Raw genomic sequence first — 8,365 nt, 5'->3', positions numbered from 1 at the left:
TAGCTTTTGGGTCACGATTATTTTTTTCATCTGTACAAATATAAGTATAGACTGGAAAATTTTGTTTTATAAAACGTCAAAATTCAACACCAAAAGTGTCTACGGTGGTCGGCTTTAGACGCCACCAAATCGCAAAGCAAAGCACGCTTCTGTCTCATGCATGAAAATTCGGCCCAATTCGTACCCAAATTTGTTTTTTAAAATGTTACTAAATGTTATGGTTTGCGAAAGAAAAGGTCACGAAATTTTATTTTAGAATTTTAGTAGACATCCTGGTGAATGATACTGGAAGAAATGGTGGAATGAGAAAGTGGGAGGAAACGGGAAAACCCACGGGCCGGGAATCGAACCACGGATCCCACTCATCAGAGGAAAGGGCTCTATCACCCCCTCGTATAGAGAATCAAAAGTAAGGAATCAATTTCTTTGATAAAGGGGGGGGGGGGCGGCACGGTGGCTCAGTGGTAGAGCGCTTATTTCTGGTGCATGGAGTCCTTGGTTCGATCCCGGCCACATAAGTTTGTGGTGGACAACATCGTATACGTAGGTTTTCCCGTTTCCTCCCACATTCTCACCCTACCAATTCTTCCATCATCATTCACTTGTCTTAATCATCGTGTCCCGTAGTTTAAAAGGGCATAGTAATGGAACCAAGGATCTTATAAAATAGAGGATCTGCCCTTACAACAAAATCTTGAAGCTATACGTCACAGTTTCGCTACCCCCTACTCTGCCCACTCCGCCCAATAGGATCGCAAAGTTTTGAGCCAACAATCATGGCGGAAACGAAAGTAGCCAATCAGACGATGGCAGAAACGAGAGTAGCCAATCAGACGTGTCGATGCTCGGTTGTTTTTTTTAGCTTCATCGATACATATGGGCAGATCCTCTATTTTATAACATCCTTGAGTGGAACGTTAAACTGAAACATGTCATTTCATTTTGATTGTTTTCATCGTCTGAATATGAAACAGCAAAAAAATTATTGTATACCGTAAGACGGGGTTACTTTGCACAAAATATGAAAAGAATTTCACAATCCTCTGTCGGTAAAACCATGAACTGTAAAGAGGAAGTTTCAACTGCCACCGTAAGATAGAACATCTAACTGTATTTTGGCTATAATGTTGGGGGTTAACATCAATTCTAATTACCCGGAGGGTTTGTTATTGTAGAGGTGTGGAAAGCAGTCACTGTAAAGACCGCCAAAATTTGATAGATATCACCTACAGGAATTTCCGTCAAAGTTAAGTCAGTTTCACAGAATACTACTGTGTATAATGGAACTTTAATGCAACAGTTAAAATTGAAATGTGAAACGTTTTAAAGTCATGAAAAAAAGTAAATCTGGAAGAACGCGGTTTCAGTCTCTACTCGGGGTTACTTTGCACTGGTCCAAAATACCTCTTACATAGGAAATTATTACTACTGGAACCTCCTGCATGTTAAATTTAGGTAAATTTTCTATTTAGGTAGATGCCGGATTGAATTTCTTGTTGGAAAATAAATTATGAACAGTGGCGGATCCAGAAAAATAGTTTGAGAGGGGCTTCACTCACAAAGGCTTCGTCTTTTTAGAAATCAGTACTTTTTTTGGGGGGAGCGGGGACTTGAAGCTTATACGTATAGGAATGACTAACATTAGATTTTTAAAAAAAGAAATCATGCAGTTGGGTCGCCTGAAAATCCTAAACCCCGTAAATCTTCCACTAATTACGGTTGGGATGATATTCTTGGACATAAAGAATAACCAAGGCAAATAAGTTCACGGGGATTTTTTTTCTGTACCTGAGTTGGCATTTTTGTGGGACATATACTAAACTATTAGAATGTGGTTCCTGTGCAGAAACTAGAAAATACATAATTTTCTTTACAAATATCGATAATTCATAAGAAGTACTGGTACAGTCCGCAGAAAAAAAAAACCTGCAACATGAGCATGTAAGTTTATTGTGAAACGACGAAGTCTTTTGTTCCAAAATAACTGTGCAGGGGAGGACGCCGAAGTTTCTCCTGGCGTGATTCGTGCCACTTGGACGTTATGTCGATTCCCTGCGCTGTTAGGCGTAGTTTCAAAATAAACTTACATGCTCACGTTGCAGGTTTTTTGCTGCGGACTGTACCAGTACCATCATTCTAGTATCAATGTTTCTAGACTGCATGCAGTTTTGTGTAGAAAGTAAAGTGTATAAATACTGAAGGGTAAACATTGCACAGAAACCTTATGTTTGTATGTTGTGCAAAGTAACCCCACCTATGGGGTCACTTTGCACCAAAGCTTACATTTCAATAACTATGATCATACTGAATGTTTACTAATGAACTTGCACCAATGTTTTCCTTATATATATATATAGCTATTATATGTTTAAAATAGTGTTCTAAATCATTTCGTTTGTAAGTTACGTGCGATTTTCTTTAAGATTCCTTAAATCGTGTGCAAAGTACGGTATAAAAAATTACTGGTAGAAAATTGCACATAAAGAAGCGTGGTAAGTTGCATTGTTGACCACACAAAGCACTGTCTGCGCAACGCCCGTCACATGCATCTGGAACCAGAACTGTAAGGCCGACTTCACATTGACCAGAGGCAGAACCAGGTGCGTACTCAAAAATTTTTGTTGGGACTAGTCCAAGCTTTGAAAAGGGAAGGTCCAGGGGCGCCTGAAGAAAATTTTCTAGAGCGGGGGCCCATTTCCTTCGTTAGTATATTACGTCTGGTATTTAATACGTGGTTTGCTATATTACGTATATATTTTCGTGAGCCAGAGGGGGGCCTTAGATTTTACAAGTATCGTGGCGGAAGGTGCATATCTTTTACTGTGCATCATGATACGGGAATAGCTATACCAAAAGAACAATCTCTACGAGGACTGTCTAAAAAGTATCCGACCTTTGGCCAGAAAAATAGTTGCGAATACCTGACAGATTTGGGACCCTAATCCCCTTCAAATAGGCCCCTTGTGCTTCCACACACTTAGCCCACCGATCCTTCCACTGCTGGAAACACCGCTGGAAGTCTTCTTTTGGAATGTTGTTCAGCTCCGTCGTCGTGTTCCGCATTATGTCTTCTCTACTCTCAAAACGGGATCCCTTCAGAGGCGTCTTCAATTTTGGAAACAACCAGAAGTCACAAGGAGCCAGGTCTGGAGAGTAGGGAGGTTGGCGAACGGTTGTAATTCCATGTTTGGCTAAGAACGTGTGGATCAATTGGGATGAATGTGCTGGGGCGTTGTCATGATGGACGTGCCAGTTCTTCGCTGTCCACATGTCTGGTCTTTTGCGCCGGACTGCGTCACGGAGTCGCCTGAGAACATCTTGATAGTACTCCTTTGTCACTGTTTGTCCTACCGGTGCGTACTCGTGATGCACAATTCCACGGGCATCGAAGAAAACAGTCAGCAACACCTTGATTTTGCTTCGCACCTGCCGCGCTTTCTTCGGCCTTGGAGAATCGAGATGCTTCCATTGATACGATTGTTGTTTTGTTTCTGGGTCGTACCCGTACACCCATGACTCATCTCCAGTTATCACGGAATTCAGATACTCAGGATCAGTGTTGGTGGTGTCCAGAAGGTCCTGTGCAACGTCAAAACGGGTGTCTTTTTGTTCCTGAGACAACAACTTGGGTACAAATTTAGCAGCCACTCGCTTCATGTTCAAATCGTCACGCAAAATTGCATGTGCAGAATCTTTACTCACTCCAACATCTTCTGCAATCTCTCCCACTGTCAAACGGCGATCTGCCATCACCAAATTTCGCACCCGTTCAACAACAGCTGCATTCCGAGCAGTTTGGGGCCTGCCGCTACGCTGCTCACTCTCGACTGATGTGCGGCCATCTTTGAATCGGTTGAACCATTGCTTAATTTGTGTTACACCCATCGCATCTTCTCCAAACACCTGCTGAATCTTACGAATTGTTTGGCTTTGAGAATCACCCAGCCTTTGACAGAATTTGATGCAGTATCTTTGCTCAATTCGTTCAGTCATCTTGCGAGAAACACTAAATCCGACGAACACTACCAACAGCACCTCACTTCGCGACCACCAGCTCACGACTGGCACACGCGAACGCGGTGAAAAAATTCAAGTATGCGCATTAAGGTTCCTCCTTCCACCGTGCACGGTGGCGCCGCCTGAGAATCACTACTTTGCGTGGAAAAAATTAAGGTCGGATACTTTTTAGACAGGCCTCGTATAAACAAAAACGAAAATTATCTTGTTTGTAACTGCATCACAAGAAAATAATGAACCGTTTGAAATAAATTTTTACATGTAGTTAGTACCTACCTCGAACTGGGTTTTTATCGCGTCATTTTAAATTCATGTCTAACAAGGAAAGTACTTGGGCTCGAACGGGTGAATACGCACAAAAAGGAAAGCATGTGTAATGTTAGCAGTCCGGAAGCAAACACTGATGTCCGTTTTTCTGCAAGATGCTATAAGCGTCCGCAAGAGCAGGTCAAAGTAGAGCACGTGCCATAATTACAGGACGTTAGTTTCCAGAGCTCGCGTTTCATCAAACTTTGCTATGGTGCCCTGCTCGATTGTCTTTAACTGTAGTGTACGATTTCCTTTGAACGCAGGCATGTTTTGCCGTTTCTTTGCTTCATATTGTAACACGTATTTAATATTGCTTTTTGTCTTCGGTTTCAGGTATCGTTGCAGGAGTTTTTTTATATGAGTTGAATCCGCGCACATGATAATCCTCGAATATGTTCTCTAGTGTGTACCAGTAAACTGTGTGATCACACTGTCCACATTACACCTTTTCGGCGACGGTTCGTATTCACTTTGACTACTTTCATTGTCTCTTGCAGGATTCTCAGAGTAATTACACCTTCTCACTTCTTCCTCTTCATTCTCTTCACAATCTTCAGCACTGCGCTCTAACGATTGTAGATTTTCGGTTTCTAACTGATTTATACATTTTTGTATAATTAATTCTTCTAGAAAACATGCAAATGTCTCATTTTCCAGGCCAATTCAATCCTAATGACGTATCTTGCGTCGCACTTTCACTCCAACCAATCGCATTACATTGATTGGATAGATCACCATTCTCCGCGTCATGACGTTTCACTACGTATTCAGCTTTTCCTCATGCGAGAAACTAGCGTTTGCAGCTTCACTATTGGAAGGAGTGTAGCAATAGACATGAGGTGGGCTCTCTCTGCCACTGTGTAGCGCCATCTATCGGTGCAAATTTGCACCACCTTGCAGACAAACTGACATCACCTATCGCTTTAGGATTACTAACACTATTCATACTCTTATTTCCATGCGTATTTTTTCGGTCGAGTTCACGTACTTTCCTTGACGGTCAAATACGCACAAATATGAAAGCATGTGTAAGTTAGCACCCCTGAAGCAAACAGTAATGTCCGTTTTTCTGCAAGCTTGTGTAAACTTCCGCAACAGAACGTACCATGCTGACTGGGTGTCTATAAATTCTGACCCCGGGTCATTTTTGCGGAAACGTTTGAGTGAGTGGAAACATCGGCGGACACGTATCCTATTAGTTTTTGAGGCACACATGTTGGATGAAAATGTATTGCCCCAGGGGTCCCCGTAAGGTCCCAGGACCGCACAATTTTCAAACGGTAAAGTGGGTGAAGTTGTATAGCGTTTGAGAGCTATTGTGAAAAGAAACAATCTACAGTCCCAAGTCTGTATGCGCACCCTATGCAAAATGGTTGTCATAGACTCTTTCATGACAACTATTTTGACATTTTGACTGTCTACCATTTTGTACATGGTGAGCGTAGAGACTCGGGACTTGCTTCATTTTGTTTCTTTTCACAATACCTTTCTAATGATATACTACTTGACCCCCTAACCGTTTGAAAATTTTGGTTTCACATTGTCTGTAACCCTTCGGATGACACTGGGACACTTTTTTTTTTTTTTTTAATTCAAAATGTGTGCCTCTAAAAATTGTGGGATACGTGTTCGCCTATTTTTCCATTCACACAACCCTTTTCCGCAGAAAATGACCCAGAGTCAGACAGTATAGACGCCCTGTAATTATGACGTGTGCTCTACTTTGCCCTGCTTTTGCAGACGTGTACAGCATCTTGCAGAAAAACGGATATCATTGTTTGCTTCCGGGGTGCAAACATTACACATGCTTTCCTTTTTATGTGTATTCACCCGTTCGAGCCCAAGTACTTTCCTTGTAAGTGGGGGAGAGGGGAATTCAAAAATTACGTCACAAAAAGGATCTTGCGAACCCCGCAAGTTAGGGAGATCAGAGACCCGGCATACAAATTCCTTAAAATTACAAGTAAGTTGAAATTTATCCCAGGGTTTTCGAAAATTCCGTTTCTAAGGGAGCAGAGTGATAATTTCTATAAATTTCCTACTTTCTATTCATAAAATGGCGAAAGTGAGGAAACGGCCGAACCGTTTAAAATGAATTTTTGAACATAGTTAGCATTTGGGTTGACCTGTGTTTTGTGATTACACTTTAAAATGCATGTCCTAAAGAGGAAATGGTACATTTTTTTGCAAAGATTAACGGCTCCACCTTTTGAGATGCATTTTAGAACAGCCCAATAAAATGAATGGCAGTGTTGCCGGGTGCATGTAAGTAAAAATTTTATTATGGTAATTTCAAAATTTGTTTTTCATTGTTTTCAGGAATTGCATAATGTAGACAGATCCTTAATCTACCTTTTGATGCACTGAAACATCAGCATGGTTGCCAATTCAGAGTGTTAATTTATGAAAACTACGATTTTCCTAGTTCCCCCTTACAGAGGCTTTATCCGATTAGTTATCGGTGGAAATGAAATTTTTTTTTTTCTGCTCCAGTTTCCAAACTACTACAACTAAACAAACTGAAAATTAACGACAGAACATCCATACGTATGAGTTATGAGTCAATTTACATGTTAAAAAAAAAAAAAAAAAAAAAATTACACCTTCGGTTACATCTGGCAACACTGTGTGGTCCCTAGTGTACTTCAATCGTTGCTTCCTAGTTGAAAAATATATGCATGAACAAGGCTTCATTTTGGTATAACCATTATTTGTGTATCACTTCAGGTTCAAAAGTTCTACTATCCCAAACTCCGGGTTGCATTGTATATTGGACACCCTGTAGCTTGTCTTCAGTATAATTGAAGGGCTTGGTGGAAGAAGGGCCAACCCCACTCCTCCATGAAACATGAGTTTTTTGGCTGAAATATAAGTTAGTATCACCTAGTGTTACTCATTGGACTAAATGCATTGTGGGATATGCAATAGTGTTCTCTGCAAATACCTACGTTACTTAGAATTTTTCTACATCAAAACTGCATTTCTCTCCAAATCACCAAATTGTGGGATAGGCGCTTCTGCCATTGACCCCGTCAATTGTGAGATTTGAGGATGCAGAATCAGCGCTTCGACGCATCCAAGACGACGAAGAAGCTGGATGGAAGCAGTCAAACTTCCCGGAAACGAATAACACAGAGACTCAACATTTCACATATCCACGTCATGAGAATATTAGACGAATGTTCGATGATTGTAACTCTGGAAAGAGGTATACCAAAATACAAAAGAAAGCCAACTTTACTTCTTGCCCTCTCTGGTAAAGTTATTAACGAAAGCACATGTCATGTATCATGTATTTTATTGTGCGTGATCATTAGAGCAACCCACATTACGCTTTATTTTTTTCCAAATTATGCTTTATTGTTAATTTCAATCATTGTTTTACATTAATCGTGTATAATGTATAATATTTTCTATACATGAAATATTCTAAGTATCTGAATCTATTATTAATATTTTATGCAACCAGTTTCTTTCACCAGTATCACCAAAACACATGTAAGTTAAACATATCTACAAGTCAAGAAAACTAACAGTGAAATTTGACATCCAACAGTGACATTTGATAATAATAATGTAATAATATACAACTTGGATATCAAATTTTACTGTTAGTTTTCTTGACTTGTAGCTATATGTTTTCGTAATAATCCAAACTTTCAACATACGAGTATCAGTCTCCTCGATTTTCGTAAATAACTATAAAGATTATCCTAAATCTTCCAAATAAGTACAGATAACGATCACTCAAGTTCATAATTGACTTTTAAAGAACATGCTAGTCCTAATTGATTTATCACATGACTACTTTCCCATTTCCAAAATATCACATATTTCAAAATGGCGGCGGAGGTTCGTGATCTACTCTGCCCATTCTTATTTTGCCAATATGTGAAACTACCACCGTCTGGGTTGTCTATATTTTACTATTGTCACGATTCAACAGTTTATATGATGTATTTCAATAACCTAGCATAGCCCTTCTCCCACCAACTTTGACCCCCTCCCCCTCCGTTTCTTATGGTGCTCAGCCTCTATA

The sequence above is a fragment of the Thermobia domestica genome, chromosome 16 (genome assembly GCF_964235325.1).
Source record: "Thermobia domestica chromosome 16, izTheDome1.hap1.1, whole genome shotgun sequence".
In the NCBI taxonomy this organism is placed as follows: Eukaryota; Metazoa; Arthropoda; class Insecta; order Zygentoma; family Lepismatidae; genus Thermobia; species Thermobia domestica.
The sequence above is the reverse complement of the archived record's forward strand: the minus strand, read 5'-3'. Positions refer to the sequence as shown.